The sequence below is a fragment of the Notamacropus eugenii genome, chromosome 2 (assembly GCF_028372415.1).
Source record: "Notamacropus eugenii isolate mMacEug1 chromosome 2, mMacEug1.pri_v2, whole genome shotgun sequence".
Lineage (NCBI taxonomy): Eukaryota > Metazoa > Chordata > Mammalia > Diprotodontia > Macropodidae > Notamacropus > Notamacropus eugenii.
Window position 1 is genome coordinate 187,734,333 of NC_092873.1, and position 13,481 is coordinate 187,747,813.

The window sequence follows — 13,481 nt, forward strand, 5'->3', positions numbered from 1 at the left end:
ATGATGAGACATTGGAATAGGACTTTGTCTAGAGTCCTTTGTATACACACACACACACACACGATATATATGTAATATATATACATACACACATACATATGTGCATCTATATACACATACATGTGTGTATACATACGTATGTGTGTATATATATCTGTACATGTGTATGTATGTGTATAAAAGTGTGTGCATGTGTGTGTGTGTGTGTGTATATACTCCATCACTATTCTCTGTCCTGCTTCCCAACTCCAGCAGATAGCTTTGCCTACTTATTTTCCAAGTAAAATTGAAGGTATCTGTCTAATGTGAGCTCCTTCATCTCTTCCAGTCCATATCTCAAAGGCTTTCTGTATCTAAACCCATCCTCTCTCCTCTTTTGCTCTTGTCCTAGAAAATAAGGTAGTTATTCTTTTAGCCAAGGCTAACTACTCTACTTGTGTTTTTATCCCATCTCTTCTAGTATTCAGCAGGAATGTTGCTTCTGACTTCTACTGAAATTGCTTTCTCAAAGTTTACCAGCAAGTGCTAAATTGCTAAATCCAATGATCTATTCATATACCTAATTCTTTTGACCTTCTACAAAATGTTTCCTTCTCAGATAGTCTTCTCTTGACTTCTTTGTCATTAGTCTTTTGTGATGATCTTCCTACCTGTCTGACCATACTTTCCCAGTTTCCTTTGCTGGTTCTTTATCCATTTCATGATTTCAAAGTATGAATGTTATCTGAAGGCTCTGTCCTTGGCCCTTTTTATACTCTCTTTTCTGAGTAAGATCATCCACATGAATGAAAATAATCCTAGAAACTTGATTATTGAATTAAAAGTTATGAACAATGTTGTAGCTCTTCTTGTATCCTATTATTTTCACAGTTCTACCTCTGATATAATATTATGCCTACTTCACAAAGCTCTGCTAGCATTGAAATATAGTTTTTAACTATATTTGCCAAGTATTTCTTGAATTATATAAAATTTTGAATAGTTTTAAATTATGTTATTTATAATTTCTGGTATACATATATATATATATATATATATATACATACATATATATGTCCTGTCACCACTTATATGTTGGAGAAAGAATCTTACTATTATAGATTTGTATCAGTTTCTTATAGCTTTTGGCATTACATGTGCTTAGACATATATTACCAACACATATTTTTTGGCTACTTGATAATAATTTTTCTCATTGACTTTGTAAAAGTTTAAAAAGATTTTCTGTGATTTATATTAAAATTAAGATTTTAAATTTACTTCAACTGCTAAAATATTTTGTTAAATTATTTGTTTTGTTAGAAGAGAATAAAATCTTCCTTATTTTACTAGTATCAGTCTGTTAACATTCCTTTTTTGTTTTGTTCTTGATTCTTTTTTTCTTATTAAATTTATTTTCAATTTTCAACATTCACTTCCACAAAATGTTGAGTTTCAAATTTTCTCCCCCTCTCTCCCCTCCCCCCCACCCCAGAACAGTGTGCATTCTCATTATCTCTTCCTCCAATCTGGCCTCCCTTCTATCACCCCCTCCCTTTCTCTTCTCCCCTTCCCTTAGATTTTCCTGTAGGACAAGATAGATTTCTATACCCCATTGCCTATATATCTTATTTCCCAATTGTACAAAAAAATAACTTTTAACACTCATTTTTAAAGCTTTGAGTTCCACATTCTTTCCCTTCTCCCCTCCCTACTCACCCTCATTGAGAAGATAAGCAATTCGATATAGGTTATACATGGGTAGTCATGCAAAACACTTCTGTAACAGTCATGTTGTGAAAGACTAACTATATTCCATCTATCCTGTCCTACCTTCCATTTATTCTATTCTCTCCTCTGACCTGTCACTCTAGAAAAGTGTTTGGTTCTGATTACCCCTTTCCCCAAATTGTTGTCCCTTCTATTATCCTCCCTTCTCTTATCCCCTTCCCCCTGCTTTCCTATAGGATAAAATCGATTTCCATACCCAGTTGAGTGTGTATGTTATTCCCTCCTTAAGATAAATCCAATGAGAGTAAAGCTCACTTATTCCCTCTCATCTATTTTGTTGTTGCTAACTAGCATGTATGTTGCTTTCCTCATTCTGTTTACTTCATTTTGCAATAGTACATGTAAGTTTTCCATTCTTCTCTGTATTCTTCATAATAATTTTTTCTTACGTTTCAGTAAATCTCATTATGTTCAGGTAACACAGTTTATTTAGTCTTTTCCTAATCAATGGGTATCTACTTTTCTACTCTAATAAGTACTATTATAAATAGTATTTATGGGACCTTTCTATTATAAGGATGAGGTTCCATTACTATCCCAATTAATGTAATCAAAGAAAGCTTGAACACCTAGAATGAGTCAATCAATCAAAAGCACAAACTAAGTGTGAATAAGTATTTAATTAATTTGAAAGGATTATAGTGTTATGGTTATTAGATGAAAGGCAGGAGACACCATGTCCTGAAAGCAAAACATGGTGTCTCCACTGTCAGGTTGAGTCACTACTTGATTGAGTCAATCAAGTTACTGCTCAGGGCTGACTCCTCAGTGGACTCAGTTGCTGCAGCTACTTGCAAGTCACTATGGTTTCCCATTGCTGGATCTTTGGTGACTCTTCCAATATTTTACAAAGCGGTAACCTAGAACATTCCACTTCCTATACTCCTAGAATCAAGAAAAATACAAACAGAAATGGAAGCAGCCCCATATTCTAAGCCACAGAGAGACTAGGTGGGGAGAATAGACAGCTACTGCCGTTATTACTACCTTTCCTACCTGGAGGTTTATAGTATTTCTTTTTGTTCCCCACTCACAAGCTTTGGAGGAAGAAGAAATATTCAAGCTTTTTTATGCACATTCAGTTCCTACTCAATAGCCAATTGAAAGACTTTTTGTCAAAATGGAGTAAACCAAAGGAAGCAGTTAAAGGATATCTACACTTGGTCTGAAGTGGGGAGGGAAAGGTCCCTTCATTATGCATTTCTGGGAAGTAGGCTCACCAAGCTTTGGCTTGAATATTGAAGACAGCTTACCAAGTTGGGAGTGTTCTAAGAACTGTAGTTAGTGCATGCCCAGCCCTTTTATACTTAGCATAATTCCAAATTGTTTCCCAGAATGATTGGACCAATTCACAGCTCCACAAACTATTAACCTGTCCTTCTAGTCAGTCAATCGACAAGCATTTATTGTGTGCTATCTTCTTTCCCATTAGAATGTAAATTCCTTGAAGGCAATAGTGAGCACTTCATCAATGCTATGACTGTCTGTCTATCTATTTTCTAGATACATATGCAGAATAGAGGGAAGGTACTATCAGAAGGGAAGGTACTAGCAGCTGGAAGAATAGGAAAGGTCTCTTCCAGAAGACAGGATTTGATCTAAGTCTTGAAGGAAATCAGAGAATCTGGGGCAGAAGTGAGGAGACAGAATTCCAAGTGTGGGGGACAGCCAATGCAAAAGCTTGAGCAAAGAAATGAAGTAACATATTGGAGGACCAACAAGAAGTGTAGATCTCCCAAAATGCAGTTCCTGGAGGGGAAGTAATATGTACAAAGACCTAAAAGAGAGAAAAGGGACAAGTTATGAAGCAATTTAAATGCCAAATAGAGAATATTATATTTGGTCCTAGAAAAAATAGGGAGTCGCTGGAATTTGTTGAGTAGGGAGGTCAAGATAATCAGATCTATTCATTTAGAAAAATCATTGTGGCAATTAAGTGGAGGATGGTTTGGAGTGAGAAGCTTGAGGTAGAAAGATCAATTAGAAAACTATTGCAATAGCCCAGGAAAGAGATAATAAGAGTCAGAATTAGGGTGGTAGCTATGTGAGTAAAGAGAAGTGGGGAGGGGTATAAAAGAAATGTTGTAGAAATAGAAATTATAAGATTTGGCAATGGATTGACTTTGTGAAATTAGTGGAAGTGAGGAATGAAGGATGACCCTCCAACATTGACTGTACAATTCTTTTGTCATCTTGCAATTTGCTAAATGTTTGGTAAAACCTGAGGTGTTTTTTTTAAAAGTTATTAATCTTGTTATTAGTGACTTGGAACAGGACTACAAGAGCTGGAAGAGATGTGCCCATTTTATGGAGTCCAACCTCCTTTTTTTATAGTTGGAAACATGAAAAGATAAAGTGGTACAATGTCACACAGGGAATTGGTAGTTTGAGTTGACCCAGATCTAAGACCTCCCAGTCCACAGAAGATAGAAAGAACTGAAACATTTTTGATCCCTTCTTCTCCATCCCTCTACCTAAAAATTCTAACTATGCAACTGATTTTGTTCCCTCTTGGTTCTCTTACTTTTTCCTTCATAGCTTTTGTATCTGTGTGCAAAGCACTATTTTTTTAAAGTTTCATTTTCTTCCACCAGGGGTCGGCTTTGTTTCTTTTTTCCTTACTAGTGTGGCTCCCTTGATTAGATTAACCATTCTTCATCAAAAAGAAGAGACCCCACTCCTAAGTATTTACTGAATCAAGGGCAATAGATGGGAGGCCCAGGTGAAATATTTGTTGGGGTCTTTGAGACACTCTCACGACATAAAGGAATACAGAATCTTTCTAAATGTTCCCTACTTGACCAAAAAAAAAAATCCCTTTTGTATAGGAGGGATTGTGTTTCTGAAGATAACTTTGTGCTAGAGTAGAATTTGAAGTTACAGGTGAAGGCTACAGAAAGGTAAGTTAGTAGAGGATGGAGGGAAGGAAGAGTTGAAAACAAAATTAAAATATTTTTGCACAAAAGAAAGATGGCTCTTAGGCTCTTGGCTACCTCCAGAACCTATGTTGCCCTCCTCAGCAAAGTGAACTCCTACCCCATAGGGTATCTGGAAGGGAAAGTCCCTTGAATAACAGATTATGGTTGTCAGTCTGGTAGGGAGTATCCTAACCTTCCCTCTTAACTGCAGAACAGTCTTCCTGGACCAGATCTCACACAAATGGAACACGGAGGTAGGGAATGGAAACTAGGAAGCTCTCAAGCTAACTAGCAAAACAACAATTGTCAGGAAAATGCCTAGTGCCCAGTACTGCACCATCTCCAACTCCCTCTGTTCAAATTGAAGAGGCATCAAACCTCACCTCAGACCCTCTCTCTCCAAGCCCACTTCTCTTCTCAGAAAGCCTTTCCATTTGTTTTTCTTCTTTCTCCTCTTCTGTGTTTCTTTTAAAAAAAAAAATGTAATCATCTGATTGCAAACTGAGTAAGTGTCCAGTTTTTAAGTCAATCCAAATTAAAACCCTTGTGGTTCGTGGGTTCCCTTTCTCCCCTTTTTAAATTGTTGTGTTTCAAAACAACATGGTGACTTTTGGACAAGATTTCTCTGTTTTTCCCCAGGCCACAATAGAGAAGCGATTAATACTGCTGGTGAAATGTTTAGATGTGTCAATTTCATACCTCAGGCTGGCTTGGACCAGCACTAAAACCCAGCTTTTTGCTATTTTTCACCGAGAAGATATTAATTAAAAGAAATACATGATTAAAAAGTAATGAGTTGAATCAAAATTATCTCAGCTCATTTTCTGATTATGTTAATTGTTAAAAACCCTTCAATCACGCCGTGGCAGTCAATGGGCTTTAATGTGAAATTAGTGGTCTCTTGATAACTTAAAGTCCAGAATAATCCTGGCAGTTTAGTCATCATTCCTAATAACAAGTATGTTGCTAAGAAGAGAAATTTTACATGATTTTACTACATTCAGCCCTTCCCCCCAAGTGTCATGAGACGAGAGGAAAAAAAAAGATTTTTGTCTGTTATGCACAACTTCTCTGTCTTCGCATACAGTTCCCACCTTTATCTTTATCTTAACCTTGCTCTGGTTGCAATCCTCTCCTCTCTGTCTCCAGCCTCGCCACTTCCCACCCCTATCATTCCAGTTGTTCCATTTACCAAGGAGTTAATTCTTTTGTTTATTTGACACTCCAGGCGGGGTGGGAGAGTTCTCTGGCCTCAGGGATCCTAACGCTGACTGTACAAAGCAGGTTTCTGGGTCCTTAGGTATAGGTCAGAGATTCCAAAGCCTTGAGAATGTCGCTTACGTTATAGAAGAGAATGTAAGGCCTAGAGTGCCGAAGGTGTTCTATTATTAGGAGACAGGTCTTCATTATTGAGAAAAAGGTCAGGAGAAAAGAGAGACCTAGCTCAATGAGCGTTTCTCTGGAGAAAGAAATATAATATTCTCCACTTTCTGTCATCTCATCCCTCACAAACTCTTGATTCAGGGGCGAGTGCTTTGGGGAGTATTGGTGGTAAGGCACAAAATAGCATTATTGGTTGATTTAGCTGTATTTGAATATACCAGCAATATGCATATCGGCTCCTTATTTTCCTGCAAATCTGTTTGCCCAGAAAATAAGCTGGAAAGCCTTCACATCCCTATGCACAAAAGGCAAGGTGGCTAACTCATTGCCCGATATGGGCTGGCCGGGAGTACGTACTGGGGCAGGGGTTGTTGCACCTCCTCAAGCTTTTTTGACTCTTTTTGATTTATTACAGTTACCTTATATTTTCTCCTCAGGAGCCCCTGATGCTGCAGGTTACACACACGCACGCGCGCACACACACACACACACACACACACACACACACACCTGCTTTGTAGAGCAGAGTGGGATAACTGTGTGTGCAAAAGGGCGTTGAGAGACTGTATAGACCTCTTAGTCTTTTAGACCTCGCACAACACTACCGTCTCATTGCCAAGACACCTAAAAAAGAAAAGCAAAGAAAAGAAATATCTTATACTGCCTTTTCGGCTGCCTTGACCCTGCATTCTGGGCCTTCCTGGAAAGAGGTCTCCAACCACTGGACCTCAACACTTATCCCTTTAAAATGGAAGCCAAGTGCTTTGGGGAAAAGTGCACCAAAAGAGATGTCTGGTTTCTCGGAGTCCACTGACCCATGCCTATCTCAGTAGGTTGAGTAAAGGGTAGAGAGCAGGAAAGCACATTAAGATGCTCTGACAGCTGGCTTAGGGTAGTGTTGTACCTGAGAGAACCCACAGAAATAATCAGACTGGTGGTAGAGGTCGGATCCTGAATGACATTTGTGACTCATTTATTTTATTGGTTAAAATCCTACTTGGGGCTGAAATATTCAATTCAAAGGGGCTTTTACTATACCATCACCCCATTACTCACGTCATCCATGTTTTTCCTCAGAAGGATTTAATGAGGAAAAAGTTGAAACTCATGCATTTGAGTGTTCTAAATACATCTGTGTTTAGGTATGTCTTTGAGTGTATGTTGGGAGGCTTGGAGTTAGGAAGGGGAAACATTTGGTGAGTGAACATCGGTGAGTGTATACCAGTGCATGTCTGTGTGCAACTGTTTCTTGCCCATCCGAAAATCTAATCTGTTGTGCCTGGAAACTTCAAAAATAGATATTTTTAAAAGACTCTAACACTAACACCTGATTGAAGAAGGTCCTATTGTGCCTTAATTTATTTTGTCTTGAGCCTTGCAATGAACGATTTCCTATTAAAAAGCATACATTTTTGCTCACCTCGAGCTCAAACCGAGTGAATCTGCCCCAGGGGAGGCATGATAGGAAAGGGGTATTTGAGGGTATTAGAGAGAAGTCCTGCCTTTAATTTTTCTTATTCATTTCTCTATTTGCATCCGCTGTTAAGCTGAAGATCATTTTAATAAATAACAATGAACAGGAATGGCATCTAGAGGGCTTGTCGGCAGCATTTAAAAGCCAATAGAGTTTATAATTCTACTCTATCATTTCTTATTGATTAGAGTAATCAAGATAAAAAGCTAGCCGGCTCGGGGAACTTCAGCAGCATATCATTAAAGATAAGAGTCAGTTAATTCTGGAGCAGGGGTAATGGTGGCTGAAATGAAGAGTTCATTTGCATGAGATGCTGAGCCCAGTAACAAGGGGACAAAAATCACTAATTAGGATTGCAGAGTGTCGCCATCTCTTCAAGCACCCTTTCAAGATCACGGATGAGGCAGAGATCCTACTTTTATGTAAATCTGGGGCAGGACATCGCGCTCACAATGTTGCTTTATAAGCAGCGATTATCGCACACACACCCCCACCCCCACCCTAATTCTCCCCAGCTTCTGCAGAATGCTACTCTCTCTCCTACCCCCACCCTGTCTAGGACTAGTTTTTGCCCCAGAGGGCCTTCAAAAGGAAGGAGAGGGAAGGCAGGCGAGCATGGAGGGGGTATTGGCCAGGGGTAGGGGTGGGTGACAAGGAGACAGATACATTCCTTTCCCTCCTCAACCAGGTCCCCATGTTACATGGGTAAGTGGGAGAATGTCAAGGACCCGACGTCGGGGAAAGGTGGGAGCAGTTCCCACTCCTTCCTTCTCTGGCAGGCAAGGAAAGACGCTGGAACCTGTGCCTTAGACATTTGAGTCTGTCTTTGCCTTGTTGTCTGACCCCGCTGCAGGAGGCCAGGTTGAGCAAACTCTAGGAGGATCAGAGACAGGATGGAGGACTGGAGAAGGAGGCATGGCAGGTCTTAGGTCCTCCCCACACCCCCGCCATTCCCCTAAATCCTCAGCTATTCTGCTAGCAGCTTCATCTTCCTCTTCCTAATCTGACCTACCTGAGCCTCTTGCATTGTAGAGGTGGGTCACAGATGTCCCAAGGGAGCCCCTGGACTGCGGGGAGTTGGAAGGAGAGGAGAAACTGTAAGGGACACACTAAGAAGGACCTTTTCCCTCTCTGTAGAAAAATCCATCAACGCCGAGGAGTACGGTGGAGAGTTGAGGTGTGCCTCAGACTTACAGGGTAACTGAGACTGCCTTGTTTTTCAGCAACTCTGCCTACCTAGAGCCGAGATGTCCTGGCCTTTGAGATCCGGGAGGCCAGAGATGATGGGATAAGGGTGTGTGTGAAGGGGAACCATGGGCCTTGAAGTGTGGGATGCAGAGGGGTCTTGGACCACATCTGGTTATTGAAGTGAGAAAGGGCTGGGGGGAGCAAGGGTGGAGACTTAAAACCAGCCACCTCTCCCCTGGTCCCTGTGGGAGAAGAGAAAAATAGGGTGAGGGACAAAAACCACAAGAGGAAAAAAGAATAGGTCCCTCAGAGAAAAGAGGATCCTGGATTCTGGCTGCAGTGTCCTATGCGTATGTGAAGGAAGCTGGTTGTCTGCCAGGCTCACTCACCCACCTGCTTGCCCACAGGCCCTTGGTTGGTATCGATCTAAAGTGCCTCTACCTCTCCCCCTGTCGGCTTCACCTTCATCCCTTGACTGCTCAAAGGCAATTCTCTTAACACCCGAGAAATCCCACTATTTTCATCTGAGCCATTTCCTTGGGCTGACTCTCCTTCCCACCTTATTCTCCCAATAAATCAAAAAGAGGAAAGGAAAGGAGCTGTGAACAAAAGTCAATTAACTTCTTATCGTCTACATTTTTTTTCAAAAGTGAGTAAATGCTTTAGGTCAAAAGACAAGAAAGAGTAAGTCATTTCCAGTGTAATAAAGCAATGTTAAATCCATCTTCACCTCTATCCTCTGCACCTCAAGGAATAGGACAAGAGTGTGGTAGCTTCCTACCCCTTTTCCCTCCCTAAATTTTAAGAAAATCACAAACATTAGTCCAGCTGGCCTGAAGAAAATCAGCCACCAGGGCAACGAATGCTGGGAATCCCTCCTCTCCGCCCTCCCCAGGAGTAGGGAGTACAGATTGGCAAAACCCTCTCCAGCCCCCCCACATCCCACCCCCACCCCCACCCCCCCAATCCTGCAAAGACTTCCTTCACCGCGGACCAAAGAAATCTCAACTTCCCCATCCCCACTCCCGCGACACTGTGCCTTTCGAAATGACTCTGCCCTTCTCTTGGCCGCTGTCTAAAAGAGTCCAGGCCCTAATTCAGATCATTGCAAGTGTCAGCGTGGGAAGGAGCGAGGTTTGCATACTCTCCAGAGACTCTCCGCTTCTCCTACTCTTTGGATTCCACTATGTTCTCAGCGCCTCCGGCCTCTCATACTGGCACTGTACAGTAGATTTAATTGGGAGAGAAATCAGGCTGAAGGGAGCAGGCACAAGGAAAAAGTGCAAATACACTGCCACAAAAGCACAAGCTCGCATGTACCAGGAGCCGACGAGTGCACACGTGTGCGGAAACATGTGTGCATACACTGACACACATCTCTGGGCTTCCTTGTTACGGTTCTTAAAAAAAAAGGCTACATACCAACAGCTCCAAGGGTGTAGATGCAAACACACACACACACACACACACACACACACACACACACACACAGGAACTTGTGGAAGGGGAAGGAGATGCGTACCAAGTGTACATTTCTCTAGCACAAACTCCCTATCCCTAGCTCTTTGGACTTTTTTGTCTGGATACGTGGCTTAGGACTGCTCCCCCTCCCCACCCTTCCTTGTTCTCCCCATACAGAATAAAGTCAGTCTGTATTTAATGGTTATGGCGGATGTGAGGGGGATTTGGCAAACGAAGAGGCCTTTTGCTCTCAAATATTGCTCCTTACGTCGTGTGAGTCTACCAACCCACCACGACCCCAGATTCTTGTGCGGGTGTCTGACTCGAATGACAAACGAGCCGATTTTTTCAGGACATAGCTGGGAAATGTAGTGAGTGATAATAGAGATTTCTCTTTCATTTTTTACGCTTGACTTGGTTATTGTTGCTTTTCTTTTCCCGTGATTCCTTCTGAGGATTAGCTCTGACTTCCCCACTATTGGCGGTCAAAGTGGCCCAAACTCTGGATGACAATTGATGGGGATCAAGGGATTGTCCATTCTGCGCCTGTAAGCACTGATTTGTGCCAGAGAAACTCATCAAGTACAGGCGAAGAATAAAAAGCATTCGGGGGTAAATGTATTCATTGAGAAGGGTTCTCCCAAATTGCTTCTAAGTTTTTTTAATGAAAAGTAACGATTGCAGCAATCAGCGGCTTTTTGACGGATTACAAATCTGGATGGAGCTGTGGCGCTGCATTTAAAAGTGCCCCCGCCTTAGCATGGGGGCAGCTGGCTCACAAAAGTAGGGGGAATAGGGTCAGTTCGCAAAATACAAAGCTGCGGTTTGAGGCATGTAGGAGTAATGAAAGGTGCATTAATTTATTAACGTGCGCACACAGGGAAAGTGAAAGAACGGTCCAGTGTACGAGAAAATCATTAACTCCCTACCCCAGGCACACACCCAAAGTTTCCATTTACATTAAAATACTAGTTATTGTGGCCGGGTCGGGAGGCGGCGATTGGGGGGGTGGGGGGGGATAGAAGGGGGAACAATGTAGGAGCCCAGCAAATCCCAAGTGAGGGTTATAAGGTAGCGGGAGGGAGAGGCACACACCAAGAAAGAGGGAAAAGAGGTGAGAGGAGTGCAGAGAGAAAAAGAAAAAGGGAGAGCGAAGACGAGCAGAGACAAGTGGGAGACTTGTTAGTTTTCCTTTTCCCCAAATGAGGATGCATATACTTATTTGCTTACATATTGTACACACACACACACACACACACACACACACACACACACACACACACACACACACTGTAGGCTGTAAGCTCCTCGAGGACAGGGGCTTTTTGTCTTTGAATTCCCAGCACCTAGCCAAATTACAGTTGTATTGGACTGGTTAGACTTAGTTGGATTCGATTCGATTGGGTCGTGTTGGGTTGGATTTTGCGTAGATTTAGGGGGAGAGAGAAATAAAAAATATTTTGAAGAAGACAAGGAAAATCACTACAGTAGACTTTAGAAATCCAAAGCCCTGGGTAGTGTAAGGGACACCCCAGTGACGCCAGTTGGTCACTGTGCGGATTAACAAATCCAAGAGAAAAGAACAGATTCCATTTTAGTCAGCAAGACTTCGGCTATTTCGATCTAGTCCCACCTCACGCAAATAATGAGAACGAGCCCCTGCCACCATTTAGTGGCTGTTTTATTTTTTAGGATCCCCTTCTTTAGCAGTTCAAAGCGGGAAACCTGAAGACACCCGGTCCGGCAGTGTTCGAGAGTGATGCTTCGGTGTGGAATTTATCTATCTTGGTGTCTGTGTGGGATGGAGGTGAGGTGGGGGTGGGGAACCAAAAGACGTTGGATGAAGAGAAATCAAGGATAGTTTCAATAAAATCAATAAATAATTGAAAGGACAGGAGAACAGAATGGAGGAGTGTGACTCCCCTTCTCTTTTCCTTTCCCTTCTCTATTCTTCTCGGCCGCCTATCCCTCTCCCCAAAATGCTAAGTACCCCCGCCACTCACCAACCCCCCTGCCAATCTGGGCCTGGGAAACCGGGAGGCCCTGACCGAGCGGGGCCGGGGTGGAGGGCGGATACTCTGTAATGATTCCGTACGGATCACACTAATCACATTTGTCAGCGAAGGGACTCCGAACCCCCACCCCCACCACTCATTCTCCTGCCTCCAAATCACGCCAAGTTGAGCTTTGCAGTCATTCAAGTTCCCGCTGAATGTCGTCCTCTCAGGCCCCTGAGAGAGTCTGTGTCAAAGCAGAGCAGTCTTCCCACCCCCACAAGCTAGCCCCGGGGGCCCCCAATGCCCACCCCAACCCCGCTAATACATACAAGCACACACGGCACAGCCTGCCCTCGACTCAACCCTTGTTACCCCTTCCCCACCCTTTTCCCAGGGCCACGCGTAGCCCTGACTTTTGGAGATGAAGTTAATTTCAAACATTTAAAAATTGACTGGGGTTCATTTGGAGAAACCCCCGAATAAGTCAGGGAGGGAGAGCAGGAAAAAAAAATATTGGCAGGGGATGAAATGTGCAGAGGGCTGCTGCTTAAAGACTGTTCTGGGAAACCTAGCTCCAATCTCAGGGTTTAGGGTGGCTGGCCCTTCTTTTTCCTAACACAGCACAAGGAAAGCCGAATCCCCAAAGCCCGGAGCCGGGAAGAGGGCGATAAAAGGACTCCCCTAGCCCCAGCTAACAATAACCCCCTCACCCCACCCCACCCCAAACTCCTGAAAGTTTTAACTTTTTTTTCTTTGCAGCTTGTCAATGCTATCATGGCTTTGATGGGAGGGTCCTCAAGGTGGCACATTTCTGAACTTAACCCCCTTTTCAAACTAACTCTCTACCTCCTTGTTAGTGCCCAGCTCTGAACTTCTGAAGAGTATTTTTGTGTGAGTCAGGGCTCATTCACTCAGGCTCTTTTGTGGGACTCTCTTCCTTTCAGGCCTCAGTGTGTTACACCAATTAAAGGGCGACGTGCTGTAAATGTAATGGGCCGAGGAGTGATTGTTTTTGACAAGCAACAAAACACATAGACCCACCCCTTAGATTAGGCCGTTGAAGGGGAGGTTGAGGCCGGTCAGTTTGCTGAATAGTTCATGAACTGTAATTCTGAGGGCTCATGTGAAAAAAAAAAAAAAAACTTCCCCACTCCCTTAGCAGACCCTTTCTCCTAAAATCCCCAAACAAGAAGAAATAACTGGCTTCTTTAGTGATGGTGAGGAGGATGGGGTAACTTAGAGATACAATAGTTAGGAGACACTTACCTTGAGCTAGCCCCTAAAAACCCT